Genomic DNA, 27,179 nt, shown 5'->3' with positions numbered 1-27,179 from the left:
GGTTGGCGCTGCTGTGGTTTTCAACAAATTAAGCTGTGTAGAGCTAATGTTGCCTAAAGTTTTGTAAGTAATAAGTCCCTGCACTTGTTTAATGAATATACATTCTAATGTTGAGGGGAGTTTTGTTATTAATTGTAACATTATTTGCTCTTTAATTTGTAAAACACATCTTAAAATCCGGAAAATATAACGGGTAAAAGCACGTGGCTTTCAACGCAGCGCAGCACAGCTGTTGAAACCACTTTTCACCCCAGCTGGGGTGAATTTAGTGAATCGTTTGAACTCCGATTTCGCGGGAGAGGGGTTTCACAGCGTTATTTTTCAATTTTTTTACAACAGAACCTAAGGCTATCCTGTTAGCTCTACAACTTATTAATCGCTCAAAGGAAAGCAAACTTCATAATAATTCAGATAGTTTACAGGCAATTAACAATCGTAAAACTGATCATCCCTATTTCGTTTAAAGTTTGTTTTGTCCATTGACATCCTGTGTTGTTGGATAACAAGTCACGTTGGTATTGGGGGAAGTTCTGAGGCAGATTCTCTATCTATATCTGCTCTCGAAAGGTCGATGTCGAGCAGTACTTTTCCATACATTGACCTAAAACCTGCTATTTGGCAAAACGGCAAAACATGTGGCAGCAAAGACGGACCAAGCAAGTAGCTAATACGGTTCATGCCATGCAACCCTTGATTGGCTATCATGCCCTCACTGGTCTAAGTCGTCAAGATGAAGCGGTGATCTGAAGGTGTCGCACTGGACACTCTCATTATACTCACAAGGGAGGTCACGATATGGCTGAAATACTGCCAATGTGACCTTAAATTAACCTCACTCATAAGAAAGGGAGTCCTCCTTCATGTATTCCATGTCCCAGACCTATGAGTGTCAAGCACCTTTTATTAGAATGTGTTGATTTTTCGTTATTCGACAAGCATTTTATAGTGTTTAAACTATTTCTGAACTTTTCAGTGTTGTTTCTAATCATTGAATTTTAGGCACTTTGACGGAAATTCAACATTGGTACAGATATTCAGTCGACGTTGTTTCTCGGATGTCGTGTTATAGACGATAAGGTCTACAGCAACATTACTCCAGAATATTATCATGTCTGTTACCAGGGCAATACTGTCAGGAGGGTCTGGATCATTTCCGTCCGGTTAGATTGTGAAATCTTTCCTGCCGGACAAAAGTTCTGATTTATTGTAAGTTGCTAGCCCACTGACATACCATGCCGCAGTGAAGCATGAATACCCCACTCAGACACATTATACTGACTCCGAGCCGACCAGTCCTTGTTGTACCCATTAATGCCGAGCGCCAGGCAGGGACCAACAAGTACCATATTCTAGCATCTTTTGGTATGACGCGGCCGGGGATCGAACCCACAACCTTCCGCTTTCCGGGCGGACGCTCTAACCACTACACCACGGGCTAGTACAAGCAGCCGCATGTTGGGTGAACACAGCATGATTTGAAACACACAGCATCATATGTGATTCCATATTTCCTCTGCAAAAATCAGAAGCAAAGTTTGATGCAATGACAGACGTCTTAGATTCGGCGATGCTGAAAGTGTGCATCTGTTTTTCTTGAGTGTAATATAGATGTTAGGTTATTTTATCATAGTGAATTAAATGTGGTTCTACACTCGTTTCCGGGGCGGTGGGGTAGCCTAGTAGTTAAAGCGTTGGCTCGTCACGCCGAAGACCCGGGTGTGAAGCCCATTTCTGGTGTCCCCCGCCGTGATGTTGCAGGAATATTGCTAAAAGCGGCGTAAAACCAAACTCAGTCAGTCAGTCAGTATACACTCGTTTCCAGGAGTGTTCTTATAAATTGTCCACTGAAGAGACAGTGTTGACTGATTCTGAACATCCAGGGGTCATATAAACTAATGCGTACAGATATAAAGAGCCAACATGACCCAGAATCCACCAACCATTCTTCTTTCTCTGGTGATGTATACATTTCTGTAAAACCGTTAGTGTCATGGCTGAGATAGTACATTACATTATTGACTGATTCTGCAAACAACATATCACCGCTGTGTTCAGCTTGTTCTGGAAAGTTGCATGAGCACGTCTGTGGAACGTCCAATGTGCATTGTTCTGTATCCTCCGATGTTCGATGATTCCGTGCATCCCCAGGCAACAGAATACACCATCGTACCATTTACAAAAACGACAGAAACAACACGATTTGTACTACTGTAGCGCTTGGTCTTTGGCAATATGGCGGACTCCAGGCACATTTGACGTCACGAGCGGAAAAGTCGCGTGGGTTCCAGCGAAATATGCATAATGGCCAAAGCTGAGATTACAGAAACTGTTTTCGCGATTAAAACATAATTATACATAATTTTTAATTGAAAATTTGGGAATATGTTTCTGGTGACTTTATCTTTCACCCAGCAAATTATTGCAATTCACTCGTATTCTCCTTTAACGTATCACTTTTTGACGTATCCTGTCTTGACGTATTGTCCATAACAAGAACACAGGATACACCAAAGGCATTATCCACGCACTGCCAGTCGTCAATGCCGTCTTCATATAGAACTCCATCTTCATCACGCCCCGGTGACATCTTCCAGGTTACAGAACTTGGTTGAGTTGATTGGCAAGAATGAAATAAGATAAAACACAATATCAGTATGCGAAGCATTGTACTTGACTAAGGTTCTACCATGTACCTTACCAGGTCGTGAAACTGAGGTGTTGTACTATAAATTTGCTCAGGCACTAAATATACTGATATATAAATATCAAAATATATGATATTTATTCATTCAGCTACCAATTTATCAGTATATATATATGTACGGTTGCAGTGATACAGATCAAACATTAGACTGATAAGAGAAGGATAATGAATATTCAGAATTGAAATCTGAAAATATTGGTTTTATAAACGTACTGATTTGAAAGATTTTATTCCGATGTTTTGAGATTAAAAAAAGAACGAATTGTATTTTCCCATTAATTTATTATTTATAGCCGCATTCCATCATACCTTTGTGCCTGACAGTCAAATGATCTATGAGCACCAATCCATTCTGCCATGGTATAAGAACTCATTTCAACCAGGTCATCGGCCGCCTCCGTGGTGTAGTGGTTAGAGCGTCCGCTCGGAGAGCGGAAGGTCGCGGGTTCGATCCCCGACCGCGTCATACCAAAAGACGTTAAAATATGGTACTTGTTGGTCCCTGCATGGCGCTCGGCATTAATGGGTACAACAAGAACTGGTCGGCTCGGAGTCAGTATAATGTGTCTGAGTGGGGTATTCATGCTTCACTGCGGCATGGTATCTCAGTGGGCCAGCACTATAAAACCAGCTTCAGTCTGGGCTAGTACAAAGAGCCACACATACACATACACACGCATGCACGTCGGCATATGAGCGAAATATTCTCAAGCACGACGTAAAACCCAATTTCACCTCCCCTCACCTCATAATGATTCATACACACATGCTCTGTCATCGTATCGTGACAATCACTGGATTGTCTGGTACAGGATCGATTTTTACAAAGAACAACATACAGCTGCAATGCTGCTGAAACAAATCTATGCTCATGATATAGTCACAGTTGTACAGTTGTGCTAAATACTAGATGGTCAAATTGGGCTAATCTGAAGGATAACATATCCGAGACTCTGGCTGGTTTTAGACAGGGCTATTCCACTGTGGATCATATCTGTACTCGTAATGCAATTATTTAGAAGTGCTTATCAATAAAAAGAAAGAGATTACATGTCGCATTTGTTGATTTTGAAAAAGCATTTGATGTTAAATTGTGGTAAAATGTTGGAAGGCTTTAGCGGAATATATAAATCAGTTACAGCTTGTGTAGGATTTAACAAGAACCGTTGCACAAACTATATCGATTGTCCTGTTGGCTTGAAAAAAGTCTGTATAATTAAGTCCAATCCTTTTTTGTTCCTTATTTATCAAAGAATTGTCAAAAGATATTGGTTTGAATGGAAGGTATGGTGTCCAATTATTTCCTTAATATGCTTGAAATAGTATTAGCGATGTTTGATGATGATGTCAGCGCGTTTTGCGGGAGATATTAAAAATGGACTCCTTCCGTGCGTGCGTCCGTGGACATTTGCACATTTCTTCACCAAACTTGGCACATAGATAGGTCTGGTGGTGAACTGGTACATTTTGGTAGTTTTGGAATTCTGAATAAAATATCTTTTGCGTTTCCATGGCAACAAGTTTTACTTCTACTGAAATTGGTGGTAGTGCTGTTATTCGGAGGAGAACTTAAAAACCGTTCAGTGTTTCTTCGCCAAATTTCGTACACAGGTAGGTCTATTGGCATCTTCCAGCAATATCACGTCGAGGGACACCAGAAATGGGCATCACACATTGAACACATTTCGGGTAGCGAACCCTAACATAGGTGCCCCTTGCTAATCTATGAGTGTTATGGTTGTGTAGATAGCGCCGAGTGCATTGCTTTTGTGGCGTAGAGATATTTATCATATTTCAAACATATTTCTAAGTTAGATAGTTTAGTAGTCTAAGGGAGACAACTCTTTATTTAACGTCACTTGTATTCTTATTACCTCCCTTGTGTGAAGGAGTTTTTGGAGGACTTAAATAAAATGGCGTCTAAAGAAGATCGTCTGGTATGTTCTTTCCTGTCATTGCGACACTAATAACCCTTTTGGGGTACGTGGCAGCCATGCCACACTTTGCTGTAATGCTGTTAGGCGGCCGTGCTTTGTACCCATATTGGAAATCAAACCCTGACTAAGACATAGTGGCCGTACACTGGAACCACTGTACTACACAACCACCACTGTGATAATAAAACAATTATAATAAAAATGCAATATCAATAATCATGTAGGTTTTCTATAATTGAAAACGATGTATTTCAATTGGAAAACTGTTCTATGAATCATGTGTGATAAGAATTCGGCAGATAACGTGTCACAACATACACTTCATTGTCCCATGTTTACCAGCGCTACGTGTACATTCGTCTCACTTGTGTACTCGCTTGTGATAACGGGGACGAACAATGATAGGACTTACACACAGGTTACACTGACCATACCTAATACAAGAACCAAGGTGAATGGACCACCTCCGTGGTGTAGTGGTTAGAGCGTCCGCCCGGAGAGCGGAAGATCGCGGGTTCGATCCCCGGCCGCGTCATACCAAAAGACGTTAAAATATGGTACTTGTTGGTCCCTGCCTGGCGCTCGGCATTAATGGGTACAACAAGGACTGGTCGGCTCGGGAGTCAGTATAATGTGTCTGAGTGGGGTATTCATGCTTCACTGCGGCATGCACTATAAAACCAGCTTAAGTCAGGGCTAGTACAAGCAGCCGCACATACACATACACACGCACATACACACACATACACACGCAAGCGAAATATTCTCAAGCACGACGTAAAACCCAATTTCACCTCACCTCCAAGGTGAATGCGATTAAAATGCATAGTTCAGTCTGACGTCACGAAGTCACGAAGTCACACCCACATTGGATACTGTTGCTGTGCCCCACAACACACACACAGAACACTTTTTGAACAGAGAGATTGATGGCCTCACTTCACCCCATCTACTTCCCTTCGCTCTGGAAAATCGGGCATTTTGGGTTAATGATTCTCCAATCTACTTCACTGGAAGTCGATGTATTGTTTTGTCATCGTACTGAAAAGGATAAGTCGAGTTTACAGTTATTCGGGTAAAGACAATCGATATATGGCGAAAATAACACAAGGGAGATACAAAGCGTCTCCAGCAACACGATGTACTTAGTAAATTATCACAAGTTATTGGCAGACCTATTTTTCCTGTGTTCGCAAATTAGTAAAGATTTACGTCCGTCTCAATTTTGAACCAATTTTTAAAAGGTCACCGTCAACTCAATTAATTCACTGTACGAACTATATATTGTGTACAGGTTTCTAATGTTTGTGTAATTATCCTATAATACAAGAATAAATCACAAGGATACTTCCGCGTCCGATTCGTTGAGCAGAAATGTCCTATAGAAGTCACTTCTAAATCCACTTCAGGTGGGAAGTGTTTTGTCGGTTTTATTTACATCTCAATAATTCATAGCAACCATGCTTAAAATACTTTTCCATTCCTTCCGTGTGATGAGATTTTGTAGCATCCTGGTTTTAACAATACATCTGTCACAGTGTAATCAATAAACCAGACACGTTGAAGGGCGAGTAACGCCGTTGTGACCACTCTCCAACGATGTCACGACAGATGTCCAACTAACTGTGGGTGGCAGACTAAAGGTCGATAGCATGGTCGAAGGTCTCCTCTGGCAACCTTTCAACAAACACTCAACATTTATCAAAAGGTAAAGCAAGAATAATGGTCAAGCATAAATATGAAAACTCGGAGACATTTCCACTTAGACTGACTGACTGACTGAGTTTGGTTTTACGCTGCTTTTAGCAATATTCCAGCAACATCACGGCGGGGAACACCAGAAATGGGTTTCACTCATTGTACCCATGTGGGGATTCGAACCCGGGTCTTCGGCGTGACGAACCAACGCTTTAACCACTTGGCTTTAACCACTAGGCTACCCCACCACCCCCCAAACTAGAACACCAAATCGTACTTTTGCCGACAATAAAGTGAATTACTGAGAGCACAAACTAATATTCGGTTTCTTAAATAAGAAGCTAAAACTGTGTCTTCTCGCTTGTGGAATGACCTTTGATAAAATATAAGTCACATGGACACTTGTCCGCAGGTACTCGTAAAATCGTGATGTACAAGGACAAACAGGTTCTGAACACCCGCGGAACATTTCAGTGCCAACTCTTTGATCGGTTGAGCTGTTGGATGTTAAACAATGTCCAGTCATTATCAAAGGAGTAAACATTTAATATATAATATAAAACATATAATATCAACACGTGAAGATGGTATATTCACATAACGTCACAGCTGTGTCATACATTGTCGCTCCACACAGAAATTTTAATACAGGATATAGTTTAGGACCTTTACGATTATTTTCACAAAGACCTTGTTCGCGACCGATATGGAATAAACTGTTTTGATTCTCCACACTAAACGCCACAGCATGACTTGTGAGAAAGGAATGAAAGATGGGTGTCCATTGCCTGAATGTTGATGAGATGCTCCATACTCTATCCGCGCCCAGGTTCTTCATGATTTGTTTATATCCGTGAAGATCCGGGTTAGAATTGGTCTTCTGTAACCCATGCTTGTCATAAGAAGCGACTAAGGGCATCGGGTGGTCAGGTTTGCTGAGTTGGTTGACACATGTCATCGATTTCAAATTTCTTAGAACGATGATAATGCTGTTGATCACTGGATTTTCTGATTAGATTAGATTATGTACAGATTGCCGCCATATATCTGGAATATTGCCGAGTGCGGCGTTAAACAACAAACCAACCAACCATGATTTGTTTATAATTTCCAAGGTTATGTTCACACAATACGCTTCTTTTGAGATAGAAGATAGACCTGTCACAAGACCGCGATGCTGATGTTCACAGGCATTATTCCATGCCACTCAACAAGTGTACCTCAGCCATGGTGCGTCGCCAGTGAGGCGCCGTTAGCCTGTCTTTCCTATTGTTGGCCATACCCGATATATGGTCGATCTTCTGTACTGATAACTGCCCTATCACCTGAGATGACATTTCCATAGGACATGTGTTCACTCTGTCACACTCGTGAGTTATGGACATGGGATACTTCTGGGTGACTGAGTGAGTTTAGTTTTACGCCACTTTCATCAATATTCCAGCAATATCACGGCAGGGGACACCGGAAATGTGCTTCACACATTGTACCCATGTGGGGAATCGAATTGGGGTCTTAAGCGTGACGAGCGGACGCTTTAACCACTAGGCTACCCCACCGCCCCAATATACTTCTGGGAACTGCCATATTCGCCATAACGTTTAAGGGGCGTTAATAATATTAATATCAATAGTCCGACTGTAAAGGTCATGTGTGCTCGAAGGGCTGCATTATAATTATCCCTGGGTGGCGTTATACAAAACAACCTTAGCGCTAAGACTGTCTATGTTAAGTCTATGTTAAGATATGGGAGTTACGATCACCTAGCGCTACAACGGCGTCCAGATCACTGTAGATTTGATCTTTCATTCACATCTCCCTAGAGACGATACAACCCAGTCTGCAAGTGAGGCGCTTGAGGGGAAACAGTTCCATAACCAACATATCCTACCGGGTACCCATTCCCTACCGGTTGAATACATATAATACATGTGCTACGTGCGTTTCAGTATGGAGTGAGGTAGAACCCGACCCCAAGAAGTTTTTAGGAGCCAAGCTGGCGAAAACGGACATTCATCCCAAGTGCCACTGCCGCTGTTGTCGCTTAACTTCGCCTGATTTGTGGCCGATGTACACGCAAAATACGACCGCCCGTTACTTCTCCAATCACACAACGGCTACAGTGATTGCGGCGACCTTCGGTCACAATCATCAGAAGCAACAATAAGAGCGGTCTTTCGATTTTATTCTCATTATATGACAATAATCAATATATCTCATACAGTTGTTCAGTGGACTACGAAAATCTTTAAAATGTTAGATCTTCCACAGTCGTCCATTTGGGTCAGAAAAACAAAGGTTTTCGATTGAAAGAACCGCGGTGATTTCAAAGACAAAGAAAATCAAAACCGGATGTTGCTGATGTCAAGTAACTTGGATGAAGAAATCTAGAGAAAACACATTGATGAAGACATGATGTATAAAGGTCGACCAAAGCATCAGAGTGCGACAGATGCCAAACCCAGTGAACAGAAAATAGGGTAAGTTTGTAAATAGTGTTTTTTAATCTACAAATTCCAACAATCTTATATCATATTCTTTACGAGTTGTTCAACTTGGATTATCTCTTGATACCGGGTGTTTGCTTTCTTTGCCTTATTACCTGGTTTCATGTATTTAATTTTTTTTACGGATAGGAGTGCACAATCATACAACCTTTAGAACCTATAAAAATGGGGAAAAGCGAGTTTCTGTTTAAAAACCCATTTCCACTACAAACAGAACGTAAACATAACTTCCAACTGCTCACATCAACATTAATGTGGTACTAATCTGAGTCTCACTGGATGTATTGAGTACATGCTAGTGTGCCTGGATACATATTCCTCCAGTATTCTGAATTGTGTTTTCTGTAATGGGGGCGGTGGGATTCCCCTCTTCAGTACGATGTGTGAAACCCATTTCTGGTGTCCCCAACTGTGATAGTGCTAGAATATTGCTAAAAGCGGAATAAAATTAAACTCACCTACTCACTGACCTGTACTTTTGTGCAGCGTAGGAATCCATACCGTATTCACCTTGCTTATCATTACTTTGTTTGAGTCTCTCATAATGGCGAGAATACGCGACACTCTCTTTGGAAAGGATTACATTTCTCGCCTTCACGATGAACCACCTTAAACCACAGAAAAACGGAGCTCTGATTAAACAATGACATTATTTGCCCATTTTTATCACATACTATTCATTGTTACGCGTTGATTGCGTTGTTAAAAAAATGAAGTAACCTGGAAATCATTCCGTTACCAAACTCCGTATGAAACTATAAACAAAGAATGTGATAAATTACAAGATATGTACAACTGTACAAATCAATACAAATCCAAACCAGGGAACGTCAATGGCAGTACAAAATAGAGTGTCAGTATAGATTCGGTGGCAGTATTTTGTTGAAGAGAATATAGCAATAGAGACAGTGATTTGCCTGCTGCAACGGTCAAGTATCATTGGTGACAACAGCTCTTCAAACTACTGCAGGTTTTCATTCAGTGTGAAATGAAATTTCGCTGACCAAGGCAACATTTAGTCATCATTTGTATACCTAAAACCGGACCTTTTTCTAACTCTCTGGATCAGACAACACTGGCCTAGAAATGTCTTGTCTGATAGTCTAAATGTAATAAACAACACACCAGTGCCTTCTACAGAATCTCCAAATAAACAATGCAATATAAATACAACACTGTTCAACAATGTCTAAAGCAACTGCCGCGTAAAATCATATACAATCAGTACTTCATCTTCCCCTTATGAAGCCGACCATGGTTAAGTATACTGGCCACATAAAGAAACTGTGCACACAGAAAATATAAAGATAGGCAGACAGCGTCTTTATGCATAAATAAAGGTGTGAACAAAGCAAGTATTGGAGACAATCAAACGCTCATGAAGGTGCCAGGCGACGTGACGTCATTGATGGTGGCCTTTGGACTTGCAATGTGTTACTACACGTGCAGCCTGTGCAGCTGCACACAACATGTGAAACTCAGAAATTGATGTCACTGTCGAAAGCTTGATCTTTGGTCATTCAAACTCATGTCAGACACAGGTTCCAGACGGCAGTGACCACGTCCCAAACCATTCCCCAGGCCTTCATTTTGAAAATTTGGTAGCCTCTATGCGTCGTCGATGCACTGCTGTGCTTCACGCGCATGATGGTCATACCCGTTATTGACTTTGTGACTTCGACGTGTGACCCCCGACTCAATTTTGAACTTCTGACGTCATCGTTACGGATATTGTTCATGTTCTTTTGACATGTTGTTGAGGCCCGATACTTCAGCTTTTTAAGTGTCTACATCATGTTGTCTTTTCTGTTTTGTATTCCAATTCTGAAGGAATTTTCTGTGTGCACAGTTTCTTTATGTGGCTAGTATATCTGAAATATTGTTCAAACAGCGTCTAACCCAAACCATTCAATCCCTTGTTTCAGTCTTACTTGTCTATCAACTGGACACTGCTTACTGTTGTGTTTCTTCCGACGTACGGTTCTGACCAACTTACGATGAAGCTTCTCCAGACCTGCCTCCTGTTTCTAGCTGTCTCCCCTGGGTCAGTTCTCTGTAAAAGGAGACGTGTTCCGTTTATGAGTTGCCCGTCCACCAAAACAAACAGCCAGCTTGTGACGGTAAGACCGGCCCGCAGCATGATCGAGTGTTCTGTGATTTGTTTGAGCGACCCAGACTGTCTGTCTGCCTCCTACTGCAAGACCACCGACGGCTACACGTGTCAGCTGAGCGGGTTTTATGCTGATGGAAGCTGTACCGGGCTGGTTGCTGATGATGATTGTACCCAAACTGCTATGGTGAGTGTTTGTATTCTTTCATGGTGAAACTTGTGACTTTTGTGTCACTTAGAACCATGAGCCATCCAGTTAACACCATTTTACTTATGAAACCAACCCGATTCGGGTTCAAATCATTTATGGGTCTTCAGCAAAACATGCGATTTCCACTATGTTGTCAAATGAAGAGAAAAGCCCACAAAACTTCAAATAAACGCGACAAAACACATCTCACACCCACAAGTACAATGCACTAACAGTAGAGTCTATTGCACGTTTTGTACAGTACCAAGAGTTTTTGTGAAACACTGAGAAATAGTGCCCAGTGGTGGCACCCGCTATAAACACATGGGAAGGCTAGTCAATTGTCACCTGAATGCCCCTGTACGGACTAAGTGACTTGTTTTCTTCCACAGATGGATCCATGTGAGAACGGAGGAACGTTCTTCTCAGAGAACAGGACCTGCCACTGTGCACATGGCTTTGTTGGGGATTACTGTCAAAGACGTTTCCGAGGTAGGTGTCCCGCTAAAAGACACATACGCCGGCAAAATACCACAACTCTCATTAACATTAACCCTTTCCTCATTCTTGGAATCATCTTGAACCATGTTTGTAAAGGAAAACTGTGTTGAAATGCCTGTATGTAGATAAACAATTCAGATAGACAACGAGACATCGTACATCTGCCTCCCGTTTACTGGTGCCATGATCTCCGCGTCCGTCCCAGCCATGTATGTAAACGTAATTTGCAACTGAATTAGAATATATGGCTGGGACGACTCTAGACAATTGAGATGTAAGCAAAGGAGATATAAATAATATCAAATAAGTTGAAAAAGTAATTACTCTGGTTTGTGTGTATCATAACTCCAGACAATCTATATGCTGTATATGTTGTATTGAACGGTGTAAGTAGTGGGATAGGGAACGGGAGGACAATTTCAATATGTAAAGCGGACGCGGAGATCATGGCACCAGTAAACGGGAGGCAGATGTACGATGTCTCGTTGTCTCTCTGAATTGTTTATCTACATACAGGCATTTCAGAAAATTATTATAAAAAGATTTCTTAAATAATATGTATGGTCGCCTATTTCCCGATATCTGTGGCTTTCCGCTCGGAAACATGACATAACAACAGAAAATACCTCCGTTTTCGAAGCGTCGTATGAATAACATGGGGGGCGAATCGTTTGATGTCGGGTATCGTTGGAAAGCTCTGGACATCAACAACATCACTGAACCCTTGCCGAGAGTATTTTCACAGTTGTAAGAAGCGATTTAATTGGATAAAAATTGGTTTCTAATGACGCTTTTTCGCTACAGTCTGCTATAAGGTCGTGATTGGTCAAAATCAGACACGTGACCTAAGGCAGCCAATCATATTACGGCAATGGATACCGTCCTCGTAAACGAAAACTTTTAGATTTAGACGAAAGTTTTGGGTAAAATAATGCTATTTTGAACATATTAAGCAAGAAATCGCTACCTATACGTTAATCATGGAACTTATTGGACGTATCGTGCTAGGTTATGACCTGTGACAAAAATGCTTCATGTATATATTTTGTTGATTTTATTCATTAGTTTATTCAATTTATTTAATGAATTCCTCGAAACATCGTTACTTTGCTCTTTGACAATGTTATTGTGGACCCGCTGCCGAAGCATGTGTCCGAGAATCGTTGTTTTCAATAACATTGCGAAAAATAGTTTATAATTTTAATTCGTGTTGAAACGGTACCGAGCATATATTTCTGGATATATGTCTTTCCCAAAACAGCGTGGTCGTCGAAATTTCCCCTATCACTTATAATAAAGGGATCAAAGGGATGAGTCGCTAAGTCGCTAAACGAACAACGTGTCACTTTGGGTGGACAGGTCAGCAGCGCGGTCAACTTCAATCGTTCGGATTAACGCAGCTGTTTACAACTTAATTAGTCCAATCCGTTCCGACTGACCAGCGTTCGGAGGCGGAAACTGAATCATCGGACTAACGAGGTGTCAATTATATACAATATATAGGGGAGATGATTTGGTGCCCAGTGAGTAGCGTTCGGAAGTCGGTGGATTCGGATTAACGAGGACCGGATTACCGCGGCCTGACTGTATATGTTGTCGACAAGGGCAACAACCTAAAAGTTTATAACTGCTTTGATGCTTATGTCGTTTGCATACATCCAGACTGCTTTGTCTCTAGATGCCACAGACCTTCATTCAGCCACCTACTACCGTGTTGTCTTACATCAGGTTGCCTCGAGTCTCTACATACCCAAATAATACATCAGCCAGTCAAATGATAATATGATTTACGTAGGTTTGCTGACATTGAGATTGCCTCGAGTCTCTACATACACAAAATACTACATCAGCCAGTCAAATGATAATATGATTTACGTATGTTTGCTGACATTAAGATTGCCTCAAGATTCCCCATGCCCAAAATTATACATCATCCAGTCAACTACTAATATGGTTTGCGTATGTTTGCATACATGTAGATTGCCTGGAGTCACCCCAGGCCAACACCCACTACTACCTGGAGCCGCTGGACTCTAACCACGTGTTCGAGTGGCACTGTGAACCTGCTGCTGTCAACTATACATTGGTGGCTCCCATCATCCAGGCTTACAGCCCGAACTACACGCTCTCATGGCAGCAGTTCAAACACGGTATTCCACGCTTTACCGGCTTCTACTTCATAGGTCTGGAGAATCTCCACCAGCTGACTAAACAGGGAGTGTACGATATGGTTGTGTACCTTATTAAAGCAGGAGGCGGTCCTTACGGATCCTTGTCGTACAGAAACTTCAAGGTGGATTCTGAACCAGAAGGTTACGCGCTGAGATGGGAGTACTTCGATAGGGAATTCGATGGCACCTTTTCTCACAGCGAAGTCTTCATGGATGGTTTCGGGGGCTTTGGTGACGGTACAAAGAGCTTGAATGGAGCACGTTTCGGAACCTACGACAACGACATCGGCGTCTGTGCTCGTACCAAGAACGCTGGATGGTGGTATAATCCCGTTGGATGTAACATGATTACGTTTGGCGTGGATGGTTTGTATTGGCCTACCAACACAACCGGGACAGTTGAGATAGAAAACATTATGATTGTCATGATAACGATGAAACCAGTTTACTGGTATAAGGTAGATGACCTTGTGCTCTGATGGCCCCTTGCTTTAGTATGGGTGAGCTATTTATGTATACCTTCACAGGGACCGGGGATCTACTTCATGTAGTAATGTGTACCGGATTTCCCCCTGCTAGATCAAAAGTTATATGTCAAGTTAGATCAAAAGAAATATCACATGCTAGAAAACCGGGAATACCAAATGTTAGATTCAAGGAATTATTGCCTGCGAGATTAAAAGAAATATGTCAGATCAAAGGAAATATCACATGTTAGAATCTTGGGGAAAAGACAAAATGAAGGACATATGCCAGGTTTACATGGGATATCATATGTTAGGTTTAAAGGCAATATCACCTGCTAGGTTTAACGGGGTAATCACCTGCTGGGTTTAAAGGGATTAAATGGAATATCACCTGTTACGTTTAAAGGAAATATCACCTGTTAGGTTTAAAGGGAATATTACCTGCTTGGTTTAAAGGGAATATCACCTGCTAGGTTTAGAGGGAATATTACCTGCTTGGTTTAAAGGGAATATCACCTGTAAGGTTTAAAGGAACTATCACCTGCCAGGTTTAAAGGGAATATTACCTGCTTGGTTTAGAGGGAATATCACCTGTTAGGTTTAAAGGGAATATCACGTGCTAGGTTTAAAGGGAATATCACCTGCTATGTTTAAAGGGGATATCACCTGCTAGGTTTAAAGGGAATATCATTTGATAGGTTTAAAGGGAAGATTATCCTGCTAGGTTTAACGAGAAATTTACCCAGCTAGGTTTAAAGGGAATATCACCTGCTATGTTTAAAGGGAATATTACCTGCCTGGTTTATAAGGAATATCACGTGCCTGGTTTAAAGGAAATATCACCTGCCAGGTTTAAAGGGAATACCACCTGCTATGTTTAAAGGGAATATCACCTGTCAGGTTTAAAGGGAATATCACCTGACAGGTTTAAAGGGAATATCACCTGTTTGATTTAAAGGGAATATCCCCTGCCTGGTTTAAAGGGAATATCACCTTCCTGGTTTAAAGGGAATATCACCTTCCAGTAGTCTGTAAGGTTTACAAGGGAACACATGATCCTGGTGCTGTTAAGAACGGCGCTGTAGAAGCACTGCGGTGGCGTGTCAAGGTGGTGATGATGACAGCAGTTGATTGATTTAAGGTGGATGACCTCGTTCTCGGATGTGCAAGACCAAAGGCAACGAACACCAATCATAGCTATCAGACGTTCAGATCTTCAGTTTGAGATGCAACTCACCTAATTGTGGGAGGACAGCAAGCAGTTTTCCAGAGTTTAACTTTCTTCAGGGCCAGCTGACCTACTTGGCGTGTGTGGCCATTTCGGCCTTGTTTTTAACTTACGCCAGGCCGTATTGCCGACATTAAGCTTATTCTAAAAGTCCGTGACTTCGTGCTCAGGCCAGTCGTCTTTGTTGTTTATGTACTTTAATAAAGAGAAATGTTTGTGGCAGCATGTACGAGTTCAGATGTCTCATGTAAAACATTCTGACAGTTCCAAATGTTGGGAGGTCTCAATGCGATGTTAGTATTTTCCCCCGCATGGGTACACTTAGTCTTTCGCTAACCTCCTGGGACATACATACCTCAAAAATTATCCTTGAAGGTCTTGGACTATTCAGTGTATCAGTCTATGTCAGAAGTGTAATATAACGTTACACCTTGATTGTCAGACACGGCCAGAGGCTCACAAAGGTAAAACTGGATGAGTGTTATCATACCGCGTTTGCAAGGTGATCTTGGTGTCTTCCCATTTGTGAGAACTCCCAGTTGTGAGACACATTAATTAATGGTTCAGTGCACACAGGTGGTGCTTCCCCATCCCTACGATGAAAGTGGGAACAGCCCTGTTGCTTAAGAGTACCCGCAGGGGGCATAGTTCATTAATGAGTTAATTAACACAGAAGACATTGTTCGTTATTATTTATTGTTTTCAATAGATACTGAAATACTGAAAAAGATTATCGTGAACTGGTGATATATTCTACTTGTTGAAGGCCTGCCATAATGGTGATTGGAAAGAGCAGTCAAAGGTTAATAAATACATTTGGATTTATTATAGTTTTAAAGCCATTTATCTGAGTAGGTTAATTACTTTATCTTTTAGAGTTTCATTAAGTTACCTCCACAAGATTCAGTTAAATAGCTAATCCATAATTAGCTGGGGTTAATCCATTCTATCAGATAGGGGAGTAAGGAGTGTTTTCTTTGCTTATTACCTACTCCACTGTCTCACAACTGGGAGTCTCACAACTGGAAAGTTCTCACAAATGGGAGTAGACCTGTGATCTTTATCTGCTAAATGCGGCGTAAAATATTTGCTCACTCATACACAAGATGCGACACAATCTTTTGACTCCTGGAAGAAACGCCACACTTACGACGATGAGGCTGTGGAACATTGAATTATTTCTGTATACAAAAAATGACTATCGACGCCTTCTGAAAATAGTGTATACAATCAAACCTTACTTATCAGGATGCCTATAAACGAATTTCCGGATGTGTCTCACTTGCAAGTTACCTGTGTTTGCAGAGGGAAATATAGATCAAAGGGAATATGTCCAGTTAGATCAAAACAAATATCACCTGCTTGAATACCGGGAATACTAACTGTTAGATTCAAGGGAATACCACCTGCGAGATTAAAAGGAATATGACCAGTTAGACCAAAAGAAATATCTCCTGCTATAATAAAGGTAGTACTAACTGTTGGATTCAAGGGAATATCACCTGCGAGATTAAAAGGAATATAACCAGTTAGACAAAAAGAAATATCACCTGCTTAAATAAAGGTAGTACTAACTGTTGGATTCAAGGGAAATATCACCTGCGAGATTAAAAGGAATATGACCAGTTAGATCAAAAGAAATATCACCTGCTTAAATAAAGGTAGTACCAACTGTTGGATTCAAGGGAATGTCACCTGCGAGATTAAAAGGAATATGACCAGTTAGACCAAAAGAAATATCACCTGCTATAATAAAGGTAGCACCAACTGTTGGGTTCAAGGGAATATCACCTGCGAGATTAAAAGGAATATGACCAGTTAGACCAAAAGAAATATCACCTGCTATAATAAAGGTAGCACCAACTGTTGGGTTCAAGGGAATATCACCTGCGAGATTAAAAGGAATATGACCAGTTAGACCAAAAGAAATATCACCTACTATAATAAAGGTAGCACCAACTGTTGGATTCAAGGGAATATCACCTGCGAGATTAAAAGGAATATGACCAGTTCGACCAAAAGAAATATCACCTGCTATAATAAAGTTAGCACCAACTGTTGGATTCGAGGGAATATCACCTGCGAGATTAAAAGGAATATGACCAGTTAGACCAAAAGAAATATCACCTGCTATAATAGAGTTAGCACCAACTGTTGGGTTCAAGGGAATATCACCTGCGAGATTAAAAGGAATATGACCAGTTAGACCAAAAGAAATATCACCTGCTATAATAAAGGTAGCACCAACTGTTGGGTTCAAGGGAATATCACCTGCGAGATTAAAAGGAATATGACCAGTTAGACCAAAAGAAATATCACCTGCTATAATAAAGTTAGCACCAACTGTTGGGTTCGAGGGAATATCACCTGCGAGATTAAAAGGAATATGACCAGTTAGACCAAAAGAAATATCTCCTGCTATAATAAAGGTAGTACCAACTGTTGGATTCAAGGGAATATCACCTGCGAGATTAAAAGGAATATGACCAGTTAGACCAAAAGTAATATCTCCTGCTATAATAAAGGTATGTTGGATTCAAGGGAATATCACCTGCGAGATTAAAAGGAATATGACCAGTTAGACCAAAAGAAATATCTCCTGCTATAATAAAGGTAGTACCAACTGTTGGGTTCAAATGAAATATCACCTGCGAGATAAAAAGGAATATGACCAGTTAGACCATAGGAAACATCTCCTGCTATAACAAAGGGAATGCCAACTGTTAGATGCAAGGGAATATCACCTGCTTAAATAAAGGTAGTACCAACTGTTGGATTCAAGGGAATATCACCTGCGAGATTAAAAGGAATATGACCAGTTAGACCAAAGGAAATATCTCCTGCTAAAACAAAGGGAATGCCAACTGTTGGATTCAAGGGAATATCACCTGCTATAATAAAGGTAGTACCAACTGTTGGATTCAAGGGAATATCACCTGCGAGATTAAAAGGAATATGACCAGTTAGACCAAAGGAAATATCTCCTGCTATAATAAAGGTAGTACCAACTGTTGGATTCAAGGGAATATCACCTGCGAGATTAAAAGGAATATGACCAGTTAGACCAAAAGAAATATCTCCTGCTATAATAAAGGTAGTACTAACTGTTGGATTCAAGGGAATATCACCTGCGAGATTAAAAGGAATATAACCAGTTAGACAAAAAGAAATATCACCTGCTTAAATAAAGGTAGTACTAACTGTTGGATTCAAGGGAATATCACCTGCGAGATTAAAAGGAATATGACCAGTTAGACCAAAAGAAATATCACCTGCTATAATAAAGGTAGCACCAACTGTTGGGTTCAAGGGAATATCACCTGCGAGATTAAAAGGAATATGACCAGTTAGACCAAAAGAAATATCACCTACTATAATAAAGGTAGCACCAACTGTTGGATTCAAGGGAATATCACCTGCGAGATTAAAAGGAATATGACCAGTTAGACCAAAAGAAATATCACCTGCTATAATAAAGGTAGCACCAACTGTTGGATTCGAGGGAATATCACCTGCGAGATTAAAAGGAATATGACCAGTTAGACCAAAAGAAATATCACCTGCTATAATAGAGTTAGCACCAACTGTTGGGTTCAAGGGAATATCACCTGCGAGATTAAAAGGAATATGACCAGTTAGACCAAAAGAAATATCACCTGCTATAATAAAGGTAGTACCAACTGTTGGGTTCAAGGGAATATCACCTGCGAGATTAAAAGGAATATGACCAGTTAGACCAAAAGAAATATCACCTGCTATAATAAAGTTAGCACCAACTGTTGGATTCAAGGGAATATCACCTGCGAGATTAAAAGGAATATGACCAGTTAGACCAAAAGTAATATCTCCTGCTATAATAAAGGTATGTTGGATTCAAGGGAATATCACCTGCGAGATTAAAAGGAATATGACCAGTTAGACCAAAAGAAATATCTCCTGCTATAATAAAGGTAGTACCAACTGTTGGGTTCAAATGAAATATCACCTGCGAGATAAAAAGGAATATGACCAGTTAGACCATAGGAAACATCTCCTGCTATAACAAAGGGAATGCCAACTGTTAGATGCAAGGGAATATCACCTGCTTAAATAAAGGTAGTACCAACTGTTGGATTCAAGGGAATATCACCTGCGAGATTAAAAGGAATATGACCAGTTAGACCAAAGGAAATATCTCCTGCTAAAACAAAGGGAATGCCAACTGTTGGATTCAAGGGAATATCACCTGCTATAATAAAGGTAGTACCAACTGTTGGATTCAAGGGAATATCACCTGCGAGATTAAAAGGAATATGACCAGTTAGACCAAAGGAAATATCTCCTGCTATAATAAAGGTAGTACCAACTGTTGGATTCAAGGGAATATCACCTGCGAGATTAAAAGGAATATGACCAGTTAGACCAAAAGAAATATCTCCTGCTATAATAAAGGTAGTACTAACTGTTGGATTCAAGGGAATATCACCTGCGAGATTAAAAGGAATATAACCAGTTAGACCAAAAGAAATATCACCTGCTTAAATAAAGGTAGTACTAACTGTTGGATTCAAGGGAATATCACCTGCGAGATTAAAAGGAATATGACCAGTTAGACCAAAAGAAATATCACCTGCTATAATAAAGGTAGCACCAACTGTTGGGTTCAAGGGAATATCACCTGCGAGATTAAAAGGAATATGACCAGTTAGACCAAAAGAAATATCACCTACTATAATAAAGGTAGCACCAACTGTTGGATTCAAGGGAATATCACCTGCGAGATTAAAAGGAATATGACCAGTTAGACCAAAAAGAAATATCACCTGCTATAATAAAGTTAGCACCAACTGTTGGATTCGAGGGAATATCACCTGCGAGATTAAAAGGAATATGACCAGTTAGACCAAAAGAAATATCACCTGCTATAATAGAGTTAGCACCAACTGTTGGGTTCAAGGGAATATCACCTGCGAGATTAAAAGGAATATGACCAGTTAGACCAAAAGAAATATCACCTGCTATAATAAAGGTAGCACCAACTGTTGGGTTCAAGGGAATATCACCTGCGAGATTAAAAGGAATATGACCAGTTAGACCAAAAGAAATATCACCTGCTATAATAAAGTTAGCACCAACTGTTGGGTTCGAGGGAATATCACCTGCGAGATTAAAAGGAATATGACCAGTTAGACCAAAAGAAATATTTCCTGCTATAATAAAGGTAGTACCAACTGTTGGATTCAAGGGAATATCACCTGCGAGATTAAAAGGAATATGACCAGTTAGACCAAAAGTAATATCTCCTGCTATAATAAAGGTATGTTGGATTCAAGGGAATATCACCTGCGAGATTAAAAGGAATATGACCAGTTAGACCAAAAGAAATATCTCCTGCTAAAATAAAGGTAGTACCAACTGTTGGGTTCAAATGAAATATCACCTGCGAGATAAAAAGGAATATGACCAGTTAGACCATAGGAAACATCTCCTGCTATAACAAAGGGAATGCCAACTGTTAGATGCAAGGGAATATCACCTGCTTAAATAAAGGTAGTACCAACTGTTGGATTCAAGGGAATATCACCTGCGAGATTAAAAGGAATATGACCAGTTAGACCAAAAGAAATATCACCTGCTATAATAAAGGTAGCACCAACTGTTGGGTTCAAGGGAATATCACCTGCGAGATTAAAAGGAATATGACCAGTTAGACCAAAAGAAAATATCACCTGCTTAAATAAAGGTAGTACCAACTGTTGGATTCAAGGGAATATCACCTGCGAGATTAAAAGGAATATGACCAGTTAGACCAAAAGAAATATCTCCTGCTATAATAAAGGTAGTACCAACTGTTGGGTTCAAGGGAATATCACCTGCGAGATTAAAAGGAATATGACCAGTTAGACCAAAAGAAATATCTCCTGCTAGAATAAAGGCAGTACCAACTGTTTGATTCAAGGGAATATCACATACTAAAATAAAGGTAGTACCTTACGTAATATTGCATTAAACCTATCAAATATACATGACTAAAGGTCAGAATTATTGCGTTTTGATGTAACGGTACAACATCAGATAAATAGCGTCGTAGGTGGTGGTGGTGGAATTGGGTTTAACGTCGTGCTTGTGAATATTTCGCTCATATGACGACGTGCATGCGTGTGTATGTGTATGTGCGGCTGCTTGTTCTAGCCCAGACTGAAGCTGGTTTTATAGTGCTAGCCCACTGAGATACCATGCCGCAGTGAAGCATGAATACCCCACTCAGACACATTATACTGACTCCGAGCTGACCAGTCCTTGTTGTACAAATTAATGCCGAGCGCCAGGCAGGGACCAACAAGTACCATATTTTAACGTCTTTTGGTATGACGCGGTCGGGGATCGAAGCCGCGACCTTCCGCTCTCCGGGCGGACGCTCTAACCACTACACCACGGAGGCGGTCAGCGTCGTAGGTACTACAGACAATGACAAAAAGGTCACACCGTCAATCCAGATTAACAGGGACCGGAGTATCCAGGTTCCACAATAGATTAAACAATGTAATATCTTATTCGTTCATGATTGATTAATAGGCTGTATTGTCTTTGAAGACATAATTTCAGTTACTTCTTTTGAATATAATACATGGTTAAGTATATTGAAAAACTCAAAATTTTAGCCTATGAGTTGAAGAATATACTGCCGTTACCTACACATTTGACGTCAGGAATTAACATAACAGGTGTCCGGGTAGTGTAGGGTAATAGGGGTGGGATACCCAGGTAGAAGATTCCCGCCTTAGTGCTCCACAGGCAAAACGTGCACTGTTCACTGTTCTGAAAACTCTTATACGTCTCAAAGCTATTCGATATATATTATGTATCTAGATATTTGATGCTTAAGTTTTGAGTAGTACTTTTCACTGGTATGAAGTTTGGGGTATTATATTCATACGGAAAGACCGGTGAAGATCCCTGTTAGAATTCTCTTCAGCAACAGATGCTTGTCGTAAGTGGCGACTAACGGGATCGGGTGGTCAGGCTCACTGATTTGCTCAACACATGTCATCGTATCCCAATTGTGCAGATCGACTCTTATGATGTTGATCACTTGATTATCTGGTCTTTACTTGATTATTTACAGACCCTTACTACATAGCTGGAATATTGCTGATTGCGGCGTTAAACAACAGAGAACCCCCAAAATCTCAAAGAGTCAATTGTACTATTTCGAGTTTATTATGTGCATGTACGAATGAGACACTGACATATATGCTAATGTTACTACTGGCGGTAACTGTCAAAAACACATGCACAGGCTAGTCAACTGTTCCCCTTAAGAATAACACAGTGTAGGTCCAAGCAGGGAATTGCATCTCCTATCATATTTGTGTCTTATACTTCACATCTGGAAATGTCCTGAACATGTATTCTAGAAAGCTATACAGAGGCAGTAACAACGATATGTGACATCATATTTATTTCATCAACAACATATATGTACATAGATAATGACAGTAGCGGAACCTTCAGTATAGAACAAACACCATTCTTCTTCTTTAGATCTGAAACAAAAGAAGATAATTGGTTCACTATATATTTGATTGGCCGCTGAGAACTGTGAATGTTTTAAAACTCCCGTCATTGTTTATTGCATCTTGCCATTTTTTGTAATCCTTACTCAAGCTCAGTAAAGGTGCACCAATTAACATTAGAAAGTCCCGAGATGAAACAAATCAAAGCTGCAGATCTTATACCAAATTATATTATATTCTGAACATAAATGACATTAATTGGGTGAGCCCTTTGATGCCTCACTGCCAGCATTAAGATATCAAACTTTCTCCTTATTTCAAGTATTTCTGTGTGCTAAAGATATTTCTAATCAGACTTTCTCCTTATTTCAATATTTCTATATGTTTTACGAAAAATCGAGAAAATAATTGATATAACGAGGAAACAACACTCATGGTTACAATGCCCAGTCAAATCAATGTCCGAGTGTATATCAGACATGTTGTGAACAAATACATTTTGAATTTTACTTATATACGGTTCCCATTTCGCATACCAAAATTACGCGTTTTGAAACACTGGCAAAAAAGGATTCATGTCCTGGGTGCCGTTGTACAAAGCGATCTTAGCGCTAAGGTGACCGTAACTCCCATACCTTAACATAGACTTAAGGTAGTCTTAGCGCTAAGGTTGTTTTGTACAACGGCAGCCTGTAGGATAACCCCCCAGAAATATCACACTGTTCACAATTGAAAACAGAGGCTATATGCAATAGCTGAAAACTGGGACATGTATTCGATCAACCGTTAATGGTGGCTGCTACAAGCTGTATGTAGGGCAGCACCCTGACACCTGGGGTCATCTCTGATTTTCAGTGGTTCATTCATACGATTATCAGAGCTAGTTTGCCCTTTCCATCAAATGGGATGTATTTCTGAGGGTAGTCCAGACAGGGTCTTCTAATGCACTGACGTTCCATATTCACGCCACAAAATGAGAGACAAATAGATGAAGCGCTTTGAGCATATCCCTGTGACGTGGAAAGGCGCTATATAAATGGCCTATTATTATTATTATTATTATTATTATTATTAAATATCAGACAACTCACAATGCAGCAGAATAAAGCTCCAGGACAACCAGCGGGTATTCTATTTGCTATAGCGCAGACCGCCCTACAGTTCAAGCCACCGGCCATACATGGCGCTGAAACACATAATGAATCATTTAGTGAACTGGAATTAAAGGCACAATGTCACACATTTTCGACAAGATTTGGGCCTCTATATCGTTGTTGACTCTTGTAACTGATACAATTTTCCTGAAGAAACATGTTGGAGAAAAAGGCATTCTGTTTTTATTTATCTGTCTGATATTTATGACTGAACACCTGTACTCCTGTAACAGCTATTGTAACAGCTTCCAAACATATATTGGGGCATATTTATCTTCCTTTTGATGCAATAAAGGACTTATTATCCCTTACGACTTGCCTGAAATCGTTTTTGAAATCGTAATTGAAACTTCGAGGCGAACAGCTTCCAAACAGAGAACACATGCCATGATATTGTAAACGAAATATGTAACTGCTTTTGGAATAAATTATATGGTAGCTTCACTGATGGCTGGTGGTATGGCTGATAGCGAAATGCATTATTTATGTTTAGAGAAGTGTGGTGTGATATAGTGCCTTTAACAATGTTGAATAAAAGGAACGTAGTGACTCTGTCCATTGAACATATAATGAATGATTAAGTGAGTCACTTTTCAGGCTTTTGGTAGGATTAAAATGACGTAAGGACTTATAACCTCAAAACCCGGAGATTCTGATGTATTTCGAATAGAGTGCCACTCAGAAAGTGGTCAATTGTAACATATGTTATTTTTATCATTACACTTTCTCAGTAGAATGCAGATTCTAATACTTCGGTGGGCGGAGTCAGATCCGCGATTGGAACCCTCACGAGTCAGGCACCTAATCGCCAGTACACAAAGTCAGCGATCTAACCCACTCACCCATCGCGTTTCCACGAATGTCTGTCCCTAGTATGGTGATCTACCTTCAGGGATCTATAGCCCAATTTTACATTGTATTGTCCAGAAATAATTTTCTACTTTTAAAGATATATGCTAGCTAGTATTAACTCAATCTGTGATAATCTAGTGGTTTTGCTGTCCTTCGTTGACAAGGTTTTATATATCATATGTATGCATTATAAATTTAGAACAAGTTTTAGTCACGATATGGCTGAAATATTGCCGATGTGACTTTAAATCTTAACTCACTCACTCACTCACTCCACGAATGTCTTACAACAGGAAGTCCCGATCACGTATTTTGTGTACCTATCTGACAAATGAAGGGATACTGGATCTGGTTCGCTGTATGTGTCACCAAGAATATGGTACTTACATAATCTCACAAAGTCTACCTTTTGGCACCCATGTAGGGAGTCGAACCCGTTCCAGAATTTGTCAGGACCGTATTGCAGCGTTTAACAACAACAAGAAACACGTGGAGGTTATTCGGACTTACATTGAGTAGTCGTAGTTATAGTCGTAGTAGCTACAGTTGTCAATGGAGTCTATAAGTAAAGAAACGTTGTTATTCTTCAAAGACACATTTTATATGTTAGGGTTACAACTGGGACATCACCAATGGGGCTTCACACATTGAAGAGAAATTTGGTATAAAACAACATCATGTTTCCAAATCTGTTATGATGTAGTTTCATACCACTTTTATTCAGAGTATACTATCTGTTTCTTCACAGTGCTGGTTCGAGTCTCTTTCAGTCAAAACCAAATCAAAACTGAACAAAATTGTAAATACAGCTAGTAAAATAGCCGGGGTCACTTTTGACAATCTTTCACTTCTCTGTGAGCGGCAAGTACTTTCAACGTCTGAAAAAAATCATTAATGACACAACACATTTGTAAACTCTAGAGTATAAGCTTTTACCATCTGGCCGCCGCTACACAGTGCCAAGCACCAAGACTAAACGAGCTCGAACGTCGTTTGTACCTCAAAGTATTGCAATTTTAAATAAACGTTGAATGTCAAGTTATGATCTTACTAGTAATTTCATATTTCACGTTGTTACTCATTTGTATTTTAGTCAAGCTCTGTGAACCAAAACGAATTTCTTCTAAGGTAATAAAGTATTGTCTGTCTGTCCGTCTGTTAATCGAAGGCATCAACCACTAAGCTACCCCACCGCCCCACTTGACGACTGAAGGGATACGGTAGTCGTATTGTATATCATGCTTTATTAATAAAGACAGTTAACGTTTAATGTCCCGAAGGCATCTTTCCAGGCATAGAGCGAGGTTATATATGTATATACACATACATACATATTGGTCAAACCTATTATTTATAAATAACGGCAATACGTACATCAAAATACTGAATATGAACTATGGGATTTTATATTCGGAATGTGCCAACGAAATGGACAATTATGTTGCGTAGAATAATTCTTCCTTACCACACAGCACACTTGACCAGTCGGACAGTTGACACCGGCCAACGGGGCCTCTGGACACAAGTTGGGAGCAACGCAGGCGATGGTTCCTTGGTTTATGGGGCACGCTAAAAAACAAATTTTATAAATTGCAGTTCGCTCTAAAGGTGTGTTGATTAACTGGTGGATGGAATTAAATAGAAGGCCATATCACCGCAGACCGTATGTATTGACAAATATTGAGATTAATGTTTCACGTAGGTGTGTGTGTCAGCTGCCATAGTGTCCGTTACGTCTTCTGAAAAACTGTCGTAAATATCACACACAAAAGTAAGCATTCAATTTTTTCTCACTTATTGCTGTAGTTGTAGGCGTTGTCGTTGTAGGCGTTGTCGTTGTGGGCGTTGTCGTTGTAGGCGTTGTCGTTGTAGGCGTTGTCGTTGTGGGCGTTGTCGTTGTGGGTGTTGTCGTTGTTGGCGTTGTCGTTGTTGGTGTTGTCGTTGTTGGCGTTGTCGTTGTTGGTGTTGTCGTTGTAGCAACAGGTGTTGTTGTCAGTGGTGCCTTAACAACACAATACATTCATTAGACCAATTTGGGGCGGTGGGGTTGCCTAGCTATAGTGGTTAAAGCATCCGCTCGTCACGCCGAAGACCCGGGTTCGATTCCTTACATGGGTACAATGTGTGAAGCCCATTTCTGGTGTCCTCCGTCGTGATATTGCTG

At 40.4% G+C, this 27,179-nt stretch overlaps 2 long non-coding RNA genes across 2 annotated transcripts; both read right to left on the bottom strand.

Annotated features, from left to right (window-relative positions):
- Positions 1 to 2,376: 2,376 nt before the first annotated feature.
- On the bottom strand, positions 2,377 to 26,168 carry LOC124278153. Its single transcript, XR_006899004.1, has 3 exons — positions 26,067 to 26,168; positions 5,934 to 5,939; positions 2,377 to 2,388 (listed from the first exon to the last, which is right to left on the bottom strand). It is a non-coding gene; the product is annotated as an uncharacterized LOC124278153 (long non-coding RNA).
- Positions 22,933 to 24,209, bottom strand: LOC124278160. Its single transcript, XR_006899008.1, has 2 exons — positions 24,101 to 24,209; positions 22,933 to 23,039 (listed from the first exon to the last, which is right to left on the bottom strand). It is a non-coding gene; the product is annotated as an uncharacterized LOC124278160 (long non-coding RNA).
- Positions 26,169 to 27,179: the final 1,011 nt, after the last annotated feature.

This window comes from Haliotis rubra, unplaced genomic scaffold, assembly GCF_003918875.1.
Source record: "Haliotis rubra isolate DU_JTF1 unplaced genomic scaffold, ASM391887v1 Scf106, whole genome shotgun sequence".
Taxonomy (NCBI): domain Eukaryota; kingdom Metazoa; phylum Mollusca; class Gastropoda; order Lepetellida; family Haliotidae; genus Haliotis; species Haliotis rubra.
Note: the sequence above shows the minus strand (reverse complement) of the source record. Positions and strands in the feature narration are given on the sequence as shown.